This window comes from Euprymna scolopes, unplaced genomic scaffold (genome assembly GCF_053919585.1).
Source record: "Euprymna scolopes isolate OS-2025 unplaced genomic scaffold, ASM5391958v1 sca297, whole genome shotgun sequence".
Lineage (NCBI taxonomy): Eukaryota > Metazoa > Mollusca > Cephalopoda > Sepiida > Sepiolidae > Euprymna > Euprymna scolopes.
In genome coordinates this window covers 32,501-45,000 of record NW_027633321.1, presented here as the reverse complement: position 1 = coordinate 45,000, position 12,500 = coordinate 32,501, and the positions used below count along the sequence as shown (strand labels likewise).

Below are 12,500 nucleotides of genomic sequence, written 5' to 3'. Positions count from 1 at the left end.
CCGACCCCGGAGCGAAGCACCCCGCAGAAAAGCCGCTTGAACCGCCGCCGCCAGAAAGACGACCCCCGCCGACGGTCCCCCCGCCGTTTTTGGTCGACGCCACACTCCTGCCGCCCGACGGCGGACTCCCACCCGTATCGCTCTCCGACCCGCAACACACGCTCGCTTGACCGCGACCGCTTGACCGGAACACGCCGCCGCACAACGGACCGCCGCGGCCCCTATGCCTTCGCCGCAAAGCGCGAACGGAGCGAACGCTACAGCCCCGTACCGGTTCCTCGCTTCGCGCGGGCACGGCCCGACCGACCCGGTCCTCGGAGCCAATCCTTCTTCCGAAGGTACGGATCCATTTTGCCGACTTCCCTTACCTACATTGATGCCATCGACGAGAGGCTGTACACCTTGGAGACCTGCTGCGGATGGTGGGTACGGACCGACTCGAGAGCTGCGGAAAACCGGACCCGGATTTTCCAGGGCCGCCGAAAGCGCACCGGACGCCGCCCGAGCCGCGGCGCTCTACAGGTACCTTTTCCGTATCTCCGGACGAGCCGATTCCACGGACATGGTCCTTTACGAAGAAGAGAGAACTCTTCCCGGGGCTCCCGGCGACGTCTCCGGGCTCGCTTGCGTCACCGCGGTTTCGCCCGGGAAGCGACGGGCGCCGCCGACATCGCTGCCGACAGCGTCGCCACCCCCGGGCCCTCTCCGAGTCCGGGTTCGGGAATATTAACCCGATTCCCTTTCGAACGGGAGGCCGGCCGCTTTTTTTTTGTTTGGGCTTTTGATTCGATTCGATTCGATTCGCTTTCCTTTCACCTTTCATAACGGATCCGGCGCCTTTCGGGAAGACTTTCGCCCGCGTCTTAGGACCGACTGACCCGTGCTCGACCGCCGTTGGCACGGAACCCTTCTCCACTTCGGTCTTCGAAGGTCTCGTTCGAATATTTGCTACTACCACCGAGATCTGCACCCGCGGTCGGCTCCACCCGGGCTCGCGCCCTAGGCTTCCGTGCTCGCCGCGGCGCCCTCCTACTCGTCGCGGCATCGTTTCGGCGCGAAAGTTCATCGCTCCTCGCCGCGACGGTCCGGCATCGGTCCGTCGCTCCAGCGCCATCCATTTTCGGGGCCGGTCGATTCGGCAGGTGAGTTGTTACACACTCCTTAGCGGATTCCGACTTCCGTGGCCACCGTCCTGCTGTCTATATCGACCGACACCCTTTCGGGGATCTCATGGGCGTCGCGTTAGGCACCTTAGCCGGACGTTTGGTTCATCCCACAGCGCCAGTTCTGCTTACCAAAAGTGGCCCACTTGGCACTCGCATTCGAGGTGACCAACCGCCCAGCGAAGCGTGCTGGCGGCGGCGGCCGGATGGGTCGGCTCCGTCGTTCGGGAGAGTCGGCCCGTTCCACCCGTTCCGAGTTCGAGAGTAGGTCGAGGCCGTGAACGGCCCCGGGGCCTCCAATCGTTCGCTTTACCGGATGGAATTGCGACGATCGAGCGCCAGCTATCCTGAGGGAAACTTCGGAGGGAACCAGCTACTAGACGGCTCGATTGGTCTTTCGCCCCTACACCCGGTTCCGACGATCGATTTGCACGTCAGAGGCGCTTCGGACTTCCACCAGAGTTTCCTCTGGCTTCATCCCGACCGGGCGTGGATCGCCATCTTTCGGGTCCCTGGTCGCTCGCTACGCCAGAGTCGGCCGAGTCGTACTCGGAAAAAGGGGAAACCGACCCGGGGGTGATGCGCCCGCGCGCAGCGCCTAAACTCGACGACAAAATAGGACTAGTTCAAGCCGCGGGATCTCACCGATGGGCGGAAGGAGGATATGGAAGCTGGCGCCCGGCAATTCCCCTTTTTGGATGATGCGCCGGTCCCCTCTCGGGGAGGAGGGAAAAACAACCGCACGTCAGCCACGAGCCTTCCCTCTCCTTCGGGAAGAGAGAAAAAAGGAAAAGTTGCGGGCACCGCAGCAGCGACGGCGGAAGGCCGAAAACGCCGCGCCGGCGGGATCGGGCACGGCTCGGAGGCGGGTGAGGCGAGGAGAAGACGACGGCACGAGACCGACGACACCCCCCGACGACCCCCGGACGACTTTGCCACGACACCTCTCCCGATCGACGCCCTCCTACACGCTCTCTCGCTTTCGCTTCGCCTTCGGGGTTAGTCAGAGGTGGCCCCTACGACTCGCGAACGGCCAGGACTCCTCGGTCCGTGTTTCAAGACGGGTCGGGTGGGTTGCCGATGCACGTCGCTGACCCGGGTGGCGGGCGGCTCGAGTAAAAAAGCGTCGCCGAGCGACCTCTCCGGAAACGGAAACGGGCGCGGGCGGGGTTGCCCCCGACAAGAACCCGAAACGTCGGCGAGGTGCGTGACGGCGAGGCCGCGCCAGTCCTATCCCGCCTCTCATCGCGCACGCGCCCGAGACGGTGGGGCGCCTAAGGAGCGACACACAGAGTGCGTCGCCCGCACGCGACTTCCGGCGGGAAAACGGACCGGCTCGCCACGTGTAACGGATCGTGTCAGATTTCCTCCGTTCCCGGCAGAAAGGGGCAGTTACGTTCGCGGGCCCGACGGCCGGTGGCCCCCGACTTCACAAGGTGGGAAGACGGGGGTTTTCAGGGTGATGAAACGCCTGCCGCCTACGGAAAAAAACCCGCGTGTTCGACCTGCACGCCGGGAACGGGTCGCGACGACGGACCGGAGGGGAAGTGCGTCCGGTGCCGGCCGCGCGGAGGTCGCGCCGAAGCGCCCGCGCCATGATTACGCCGAGCGATGATGAAGGGGACGGGTGCAGCGGAGTCGCGCGCGGAGGGAGCAGGAGGAAAGAAGAAGCGGCGGCGACGGATGCGGCGGGTTAGGGCCCGGCGGCAGCAGCGATCGAGAGGACGAGTCCCCTCCGTCGCAGCCAACCGACGCAGCCACCTACCGACGCCGCGGTCGTCACCACGTTTCCCTTCCCGCTATCCACGCGGCCCGTCTCCTTCGTCGGCGACGCGGGCACAAAAGCTGGAACCGCGGGGAACGAGTCCCCCGCGGACACGACGAACGACGACCTGTGCCGCGACGGCCTCTCTTTCAAGAACACACATCGAGTTTGGGCTCGAGCCTAGGCAGCACCGGACTGAGTCCCCCCGCGATCGCGGTGAGCGGTCCCACCCGTTTACCCCTGGGCGGTTTCACGTTCTCTTGAACTCTCTCTCCAAAGTTCTTTTCAACTTTCCCTCACGGTACTTGTCGACTATCGGACTCGTCCCGGTATTTAGCCTTGGATGGAGCTTACCACCCGATTTGGGCTGCGTTCCCAAGCAACCCGACTCTCGGATCGAAGGCCGTCGCTCGCCGTCCGCACCGAATGGGCCTGGCACCCGCCGCGGGCGGCCCCGATCGAGGGAACTCCGAACTATGCGAGACGAAAACGAACGGCTGCCTTCGACCCATGCGCCACACGTCCCGAAGCCTTTAACTTGCGACGGGATTCGGCGTTGGGCTTCTCCCGGTTCACTCGCCGTTACTAAGGGAATCCCGGTTGGTTTCTTTTCCTCCGCTTAGCGATATGCTTAAGTTCAGCGGGTCGTCTCGTCCGAGCCGAGGGCGGCGGTTTTTAGTAGAGTGTGGTGTTTGGAGGAGAGGAATCTCGATCGGTACCCTCCGTGTGACGACGGCTGGCCGATATAGCGCCCGTCCGACCGAAAATGAAGAAGCCAACAATTAAAAAAAAGCGTGGGTCCTCCCCATCCGACGTTGCGTTGCCTACGACGCGGCCACCTTTTTACGGTGCGACGGCCGTGCTCGTCGCGCTGCTCGAGGCGTCGCTGAGAGACACCTTCATGAGGCAGAGAGCGAGACGAGCAGGCGGCGCTTACGTCGGCAGTCGGTTAGGTCGGTACTTTTTTTTTGGTCTCCCTTCGGCTGCTTTCGGACAGACTCCTCCTGCTCCTCCTCCACAGTGTTTCTTCACGCGGTCGAAAAGGGAGAAAGACTCCGCGGTCTGCCAGCGGGAGACGAAGGAGGAGGCCGGAGAGGGTTTTAAAAAAAAAAAAGACATTGAAAGGAGTCAATTCTTTTTTTATTTTTCTTCCCCCTCGTCACTCGCTCCTGCGACGTCCCGGTTACCACCGTGCCGAGGACCGGGCGGGCACGGGGACGGCAAGATGTCGTTTCGTTAACGGAGAAAGACATGTAACGTTCCGCCTCTCGACCGGACGTGGCCCCGAGACAAGGGATCTCGGGGCCGCAATGTGCGTTCGAGGTGTCGATGTTCACTGAGTCCTGCAATTCGCATCAGTTATCGCGGCTGGCCGCGCTCTTCATCGACGGACGAGCCGAGTGATCCCCCGTCCAGGGTTCAGCACTTGGTTTTTTTATATTAGTTTTTGTTTATATAGATTTAGTAGTGTGCGAGGAGGTCTGTGCGAGGAGGCGTGACGGCATTGCAATGTCGCGAGTAGTTTGTTTTTTTAGCTAGCGGCGGTGGCACAGCGGCTGCAAAAAAACAAAAAAAACGATAAAGCGGCGACAAGGCAAAGAAGAAGCGGCCATCACTTGCGGTGGGCGAAAAAACAAACAGGTGGTAAGACGCGGAAGCAAGCAAGAAGAGCTGGGGCTTTAAAAACCTCCGCGTCACCACAAATCTATCTCTCGCTCCGCCTTTTATAGGTTTGTTTGCGCGCATTCGAGGCGTTGACGCCGACAGACAGAGGAGGTAGGCCGGAAAACAACAAACCAGTCTCGAACGGGAAAACGGTAATGATCCTTCCGCAGGTTCACCTACGGAAACCTTGTTACGACTTTTACTTCCTCTAAACGATCGGGTTCGGTCGTCTTCTCCAGGCATCGAACGCCGAGGCGTAGATGCACGAGTGTCGTGACGGACACGTCGCGCACTGCCCGGCGGCGTCGTCGGCCAGATCCGAGGACCTCACCGGACCGTTCGATCGGTAGTAGCGACGGGCGGTGTGTACAAAGGGCAGGGACGTGATCGACGCGGGCTGTTGACCCGCGCCTACCGGGAATTCCTCGTTCACGGGGTTGGTTACAGGCCCCGATCCCTATCACGGGAGGTGGTTCAGAGGTTTCCCAACCCTCTCGGGCCGGGGCGAAGTCCCCGCTGATACCTCCAGTGTAGCGCGCGTGCGGCCCCGGACATCTAAGGGCATCACAGACCTGTTATCGCTCCGCCTCGTGTGGCTTTCTGCCACCCGTCCCTCTAAGAAGTGCGTGAGAAAACCGACCCGGACCCGAGCGCCACGGAGGACGCCGAGCCCGCCGTAAAAATCACTGACATCGGCGCACTAGTTAGCAGGCCGGAGTCTCGTTCGTTATCGGAATCAACCAGACGGATCGCTCCACCAACTAAGAACGGCCATGCACCACCACCCACCGAATCGAGAAAGAGCTATCGATCTGTCAATCCTACCGGTGTCCGGACCGGGTGAGTTTTCCCGTGTTGAGTCAAATTAAGCCGCAGGCTCCACTCCTGGTGGTGCCCTTCCGTCAATTCCTTTAAGTTTCAGCTTTGCAACCATACTCCCCCCGGAACCGAACTCTGGTTTCCCGCAGGCTACCCGCCGGGTCATGGAAGCGAACGCCGGCGGATCGCCGGTCGGCATCGTTTACGGTCGGAACTACGACGGTATCTGATCGTCTTCGAACCTCCGACTTTCGCTCTTGATCGAGGAAAACGTGCTTGCCACACGCCATCGCTGCAGTTCGTCTTGCGACGATCCAAGAATTTCACCTCTAACGTCGCAATACGAGTGGCCCCGACCGCTCCCTTCGATCATTGCCTCGCCGTAGACGGAGACCGACAGACGTAGACGAGGCCCTCTTCCATCATTCCATGCTTATCGTATGCAAGCTTGAACAGCCCGCTCTGAGCACTCTAATTTTTTCAAAGTGAACGTACCGGCCGCCGCGGACACTCGGTTAAGAGCACCCTTGGAGGAGAAACCGCCGACCGCAACACGCGCGCAGACAAGACACGAAGCAGGGACTCGGAGCGGACCGGGGGGTTCAAAAAAAAAGAGGAACGCGCGGAAAGGGAGAGGGAGAGAAGCGCGGGGGTCAGAGTGCGGGGATGCGAATGAACGCACCCAAACACACACACGTAGCACCCCCCCGTTAGACTACTCCCGGAACCGAACCGACGACCACTTGTTTTTTTTTTCCCGGATCCCGATCACGACCTCCTCGTCCACCTCGCCGGCAGGACCGCGTGGCGGGTATGCTAGCGGTTGACACCGGCGGAAAGGGCCGGGAATGCGAACGGACGACCAAAGTCAACGACGGACGATGGCGCCGCCGCCCCGGGGCCGCTTGCGCGACCACGAACCCGAGTTCGGACTACGAGCTTTTTAACCGCAACAACTTTAATATACGCTACCGGAGCTGGAATTACCGCGGCTGCTGGCACCAGACTTGCCCTCCGGTTGGTCCTCGTTAACGGATTTGAAGTGTACTCATTCCGATCGCGGGGCCTCGACAGAGTCCCGCGTCGTTATTTTTCGTCACTACCTCCCCGTGCCGGGAGTGGGTAATTTGCGCGCCTGCTGCCTTCCTTGGATGTGGTAGCCGTTTCGCATGCTCCCTCTCCGGAATCGAACCCCGATTCCCCGTTACCCGTAGTAACCACGGTAGGCACTTAACCGACCGTCGACAGTTGATAGGGCGGACCCTCGAGAGACCCGTCGCCGGGCGTGAAAGCTCGTGCGATCGACCAGTGAGTTATCCAGAGTCACCAAAGCGGAGCGCGCCGCCCTATGAGCCCCGCCACCGAACGGACCCGCGAGCGGGAACGCCGACGACGGGAGGACGGAATGACGCGCATCGGTCTCAGTCTAATATGTAGCGCCGCGACCCGGAACGGCCGACGCGGGTGCCAGCGCGCGAGGCGTGGCGACGACGGCGCGCCGACCGATCGCGGCCTGTGTCACATGTATTAGCTCTAGAATTGCCACAGTTATCCATCGCCTCCGAGGAGGAATACGGTCCCGAGGATTAGGTCCGGTTCCTGAGCCATTCGCGGTTTCGCCCGTTCTAATGCGTGGCGTGAACTTACACTTGCATGGCTTAAGCTTTGAGACAAGCATATGACTACTGGCAGGATCAACCAGGTATCGTTGGAATTTGGGACTTTGTTTCGACAGAACGACAGACCGACCGACCGACCGACCGACATAAGACAGACAACTACAACGACGGGCACGTGTTTATTTATTTTTCGAGGGGGTTCGCCGTCAGAAGAAGCGCGCTGCCCGCGCTGATGGCCTCTTTTTTGTTTCTCCCCTGACTTGGACCGAGACCGAGACTCAAAGAACGAAAGCGACCAACGTCGACAACAACAACGACAACGGCACCCTTGACAGCGATACATACGACAAACGACAAGCAGCACGACGGCAGTGCACACGGACATCGAGGGTCAAGGTGCAGACTGAACTCGCCGAGGTCGTCGTCATCGTGGTCGCCATCGATTCCGTCTCGTCGTCGTCGTCGTCAACGTCCACGTCACAGCCGGCCGAGAAGAGAGAACAGACGACAGCGTCGACAACAACAACATCGACAACGGCACCCTTGACAGCGATACATACGACAAACGACAAACAGCACGACGGCAGTGCACACGGACATCGGAGGTCAAGGTGCAGACTGGAATCGTCGAGGTCGTCGTCATCGTGGTCGCCATCGATGCCGTCTCGTCGTCGTCGTCGTCGTCTTCGTCGTCGTCGTCGTCATCAACGTACCAACCGACCGAGACGAGAGAGCAAGCAACAACGTCGACAACAACAACGACAACGGCACCCTTGACAGCGATACATACGACAAACGACAAACAGCACGACGGCAGTGCACACGGACATCGGAGGTCAAGGTGCAGACTGAACTCGTCGAGGTCGTCGTCATCGTGGTCGCCATCGATGCCGTCTCGTCGTCGTCGTCGTCTCCGTCGTCGTCGTCGTCGTCGCCAACGTCAACGTCAACATCACAGCCGTCATCGGGGAGGAGCTGGACCAGGGCAGCGGCGGCGTAAATTTTCCCGTCACCTTCGTCGTCGCCTTCGTCGACCGACCGACCGACCGGCGTCGTGTTCGTGCTCGGAAAACCGAGGAGAGACAACGTGCACATGGCGCGTTCTCGCAAGCGGCTCCTCGGTCCGATTTTTTTGGGCGGCTTTTTCGAGCTTTTTTTTTTTTTTCTCACCCTTTCGTCCGTGCGACGGCGAACGTTAGGGGAAAAAAAAAAAAAAAAAAAAAACGACAACAACGCGGCGGACCGGGCGAACAACATCGTCGACACACACGACATTGACGACCGGTCCCCCTTTTCACAATCGCATCGAGATAAAAACGAACGAGTCCGATTCGAGCACCGAGTCGCGAGCGGGAGGACTGTCGGTGCAAGTATCGATCACTGACGTGAGCGCTTCGCCGGACAGAGGATGGCTCATCCGGCAGCCGTGCAAATCGACGGTATGGGAAGAACGAACAAGAAGAGCAACGACTTGATCGGCGGCTTGGGAACTGCGGACGGTGAAAACGGGTTAATCGACTGCGACCACGACTGCTCGATCGATCTTCTTTGGCGCTAACAAAGGTGGAGGTGGCGCAAGAAGGGACTAGCGCTATCACCGTCCACGTATCAGAAGATGCGGCGGCAGACGTCGACGCTTATGCGTTGTCGGACGAGAAGTCGCTGCAGCACGTGTACCGCGAGCGGGACGTCCAAGGTTTTGCCAGACGGAAAGAAATCGGGTGTCAGCGAACGTTCACACGGCTGTGAGATCGGACGCTGACAGGAGTAGGAGGCGGCAGGCAGGCGGCGGTTACGGCGGCGGCGCCTGCTGCTGCTCATCCTCCTGTTTGCTGCGGCGACTTCCAGGACGGGAGAGCATCGAACAACGTACGTATGGTTACAAGGGGATCAGGATCTACATAGTGCATCCCCCGCGGCTATTTTTGTTTGTTTGTTCGCTCGTTCGTTAATTCGTTCGTTCGTTCGTTCGTTCGTTACAATGTACGTTTTTCCGTTCGACGGCGGCAGAGAGCGGCGGCGTTTCTCCCTAATCCGGAGGATTTATCGGTCGCACAGCGATGGGTCGTTCGGCCGATCATCGAAAGATTCGCAGGTAGTGGTTGAATGGCAGAACGGCAGCAACAACAGCGGCGGCTGAGAGCGGCGAACGCTGAGGCGGAAGCAGAAGCTGCAGCAAACGTATCGGCTAAACATGGTGGACATAGATATGGCTGACGACGCGGGTACCACGACGACTATGGAACCAGGAAAAGGAGCCGTTAGTTGTTCCAACATATCGTTCGACACGTCGAGCAGCCCTAGGTCCACGGAGAAGCACACACACGTACCACGTATTATAACCTAACGACGATGAGCGGGCGCACGGTTGGCAGGAACGAAGGCGGCGGATCAAAACAAGTTGGAGCGCGGCGACAGCGATAACGGTGACAGCCCTAGGCGGCGGAGATGCCACTTTCTGACGCCTTTGCGACAAGCCCGTAGAGACGTTCCGGACCACCACGAGGCAAAGAGTCGCTGCTCCGACGAACCGACACACCAAAGTGTGCTTCCTACCGAACATGTTTTATAAAACTTTCAAACTGGAAAACCCCAGAAATGGTGTTGGTATTCGTCCAGACCCACCTCCGACACCTGAAAATGGTGGTCAAAAAAAACGTCGATTATACGAAGCGACATTTCTGGTCGGCGATTTTCCAGTTTTACGCCTACTGCCACATGGGGATGTCGGTAGGCGTCGCAAAGTGCCTTCTCGACGCCTAGGCACACCAGGACTTTGTCATTTTTTTCCCCCTCGACATTCCTGGTCCGGTCTATTCCGATTTTACACCTACCGCCATGTGGGGGTGGCAGTAGGCGTCGAAAAGTGCCTTCTCGACCGCTAGCGACACCACTACTTTATCGAGCTCTGGAGGCCCGCACACCGACCCGGGGGCCGCGGAGTCGACCCCGGGGGCCTCCTGGCGTCGCCGCCGCTCACTTGGACGCCTTCCGCAACCTGTGGTCCCGCTCGGGGCCGCCGGGAGCCTCGCCGACCTGACCGGTGTCGGTAGGCGTCTGGAAGCGCCCGGCCGACCTGGACGAGGTCCCCCTGGCCCCCGGGGGACACCCCTTAGTTGGATGGGGGTGCTGTCCCGGGCACACATGCAACCCGCGGCCGCCTACCGACAGCCCCCTTCGCTCGATCGCTACTCCTTTCCAACATATGTCGGAGAAGCCGGGCGGTTGTGAAACCCCAGAAATGGTGTTGGTATTCGTCCAGACCCACCTCCGACACCTGAAAATGGTGGTCAAAAAAAACGTCGATTATACGAAGCGACATTTCTGGTCGGCGATTTTCCAGTTTTGCGCCTACCGCCATGTGGGGGTGGCAGTAGGCGTCGAAAAGTGCCTTCTCGACCGCTAGCGACACCACTACTTTATCGAGCTCTGGAGGCCCGCACACCGACCCGGGGGCCGCGGAGTCGACCCCGGGGGCCTCCTGGCGTCGCCGCCGCTCACTTGGACGCCTTCCGCAACCTGTGGTCCCGCTCGGGGCCGCCGGGAGCCTCGCCGACCTGACCGGTGTCGGTAGGCGTCTGGAAGCGCCCGGCCGACCTGGACGAGGTCCCCCTGGCCCCCGGGGGACACCCCTTAGTTGGATGGGGGTGCTGTCCCGGGCACACATGCAACCCGCGGCCGCCTACCGACAGCCCCCTTCGCTCGATCGCTACTCCTTTCCAACATATGTCGGAGAAGCCGGGCGGTTGTGAAACCCCAGAAATGGTGTTGGTATTCGTCCAGACCCACCTCCGACACCTGAAAATGGTGGTCAAAAAAAACGTCGATTATACGAAGCGACATTTCTGGTCGGCGATTTTCCAGTTTTGCGCCTACCGCCATGTGGGGGTGGCAGTAGGCGTCGAAAAGTGCCTTCTCGACCGCTAGCGACACCACTACTTTATCGAGCTCTGGAGGCCCGCACACCGACCCGGGGGCCGCGGAGTCGACCCCGGGGGCCTCCTGGCGTCGCCGCCGCTCACTTGGACGCCTTCCGCAACCTGTGGTCCCGCTCGGGGCCGCCGGGAGCCTCGCCGACCTGACCGGTGTCGGTAGGCGTCTGGAAGCGCCCGGCCGACCTGGACGAGGTCCCCCTGGCCCCCGGGGGACACCCCTTAGTTGGATGGGGGTGCTGTCCCGGGCACACATGCAACCCGCGGCCGCCTACCGACAGCCCCCTTCGCTCGATCGCTACTCCTTTCCAACATATGTCGGAGAAGCCGGGCGGTTGTGAAACCCCAGAAATGGTGTTGGTATTCGTCCAGACCCACCTCCGACACCTGAAAATGGTGGTCAAAAAAAACGTCGATTATACGAAGCGACATTTCTGGTCGGCGATTTTCCAGTTTTGCGCCTACCGCCATGTGGGGGTGGCAGTAGGCGTCGAAAAGTGCCTTCTCGACCGCTAGCGACACCACTACTTTATCGAGCTCTGGAGGCCCGCACACCGACCCGGGGGCCGCGGAGTCGACCCCGGGGGCCTCCTGGCGTCGCCGCCGCTCACTTGGACGCCTTCCGCAACCTGTGGTCCCGCTCGGGGCCGCCGGGAGCCTCGCCGACCTGACCGGTGTCGGTAGGCGTCAGTCAAACTTGCTTAAGAGGCAAAGCCTCCTCACACCTTAAGAGAGTCACAGTTAGTCCCGCCGTTTACCCGTGGTCGTCGTCGGGGGTGCCGGTCGGTGTGTTTCGGCGTGTTTCTTTCTTACTTTAGCTCGCTCCTATAAGCTAACTCAGCAGCCCTGCTAAAATCAATTTATCATTATTTTCAATCTATCGAAAATCTTAATTTATTATTATTTTCCAACTATCGAAAATCTTAATAGAGTTGGGGTTTTTTGTTTGTTTTTTTTTTTAAATTCCATTGTAACAACAGACAGCCAGCCAGCAGCATGTGGTGTCGGTAGGCGTCTGGAAGCGCTTGAGGAGGCAGAGGAGTTGGCAAGCTCGCTAAACTGCCCGCTGGTGTGGTGGTGTCGGTAGAGGCGTCTTGAATATACCCGGTCGCTCGATCGACGACGACGACGGCTAGGTGGCCGAGGAGGAGGACTACCTACCTACCTACCTACCTACCTACCTAGCTAGCTAGCTAGCCGAATAGCCGTGGTAGTCGTCAGTCAAACTTGCTTAAGAGGCAAAGTCCCGCCGTTTACCCGTGGTCGTCGTCGGGGGTGCCGGTCGGTGTGTTTCGGCGTGTTTCTTTCTTACTTTAGCTCGCTCCTATAAGCTAACTCAGCAGCCCTGCTAAAATCAATTTATCATTATTTTCAATCTATCGAAAATCTTAATTTATTATTATTTTCCAACTATCGAAAATCTTAATAGAGTTGGGGTTTTTTGTTTGTTTTTTTTTTTAAATTCCATTGTAACAACAGACAGCCAGCCAGCAGCATGTGGTGTCGGTAGGCGTCTGGAAGCGCTTGAGGAGGCAGA

At 59.6% G+C, this 12,500-nt stretch overlaps 2 non-coding genes and 1 pseudogene across 2 annotated transcripts in view; all 3 read right to left on the bottom strand.

Moving 5' to 3' along the window:
* The window catches only part of LOC145274251 (large subunit ribosomal RNA), a 5,722-nt gene extending 2,126 nt beyond the window's left edge, over nucleotides 1-3,596 (bottom strand). Inside the window, exon 1 of the ribosomal RNA XR_013866621.1 lies at nucleotides 1-3,596. This exon is cut by the window's left edge and continues 2,126 nt beyond it. This is a non-coding gene — a ribosomal RNA (large subunit ribosomal RNA).
* A 594-nt stretch (nucleotides 3,597-4,190) lies between these two features.
* Nucleotides 4,191-4,348, bottom strand: LOC145274252 (5.8S ribosomal RNA). Its single transcript, XR_013866622.1, has one exon. It is a non-coding gene; the product is annotated as a 5.8S ribosomal RNA (ribosomal RNA).
* A 398-nt stretch (nucleotides 4,349-4,746) lies between these two features.
* LOC145274248 (small subunit ribosomal RNA) lies at nucleotides 4,747-7,117 on the bottom strand (annotated as a pseudogene).
* Nucleotides 7,118-12,500: the final 5,383 nt, after the last annotated feature.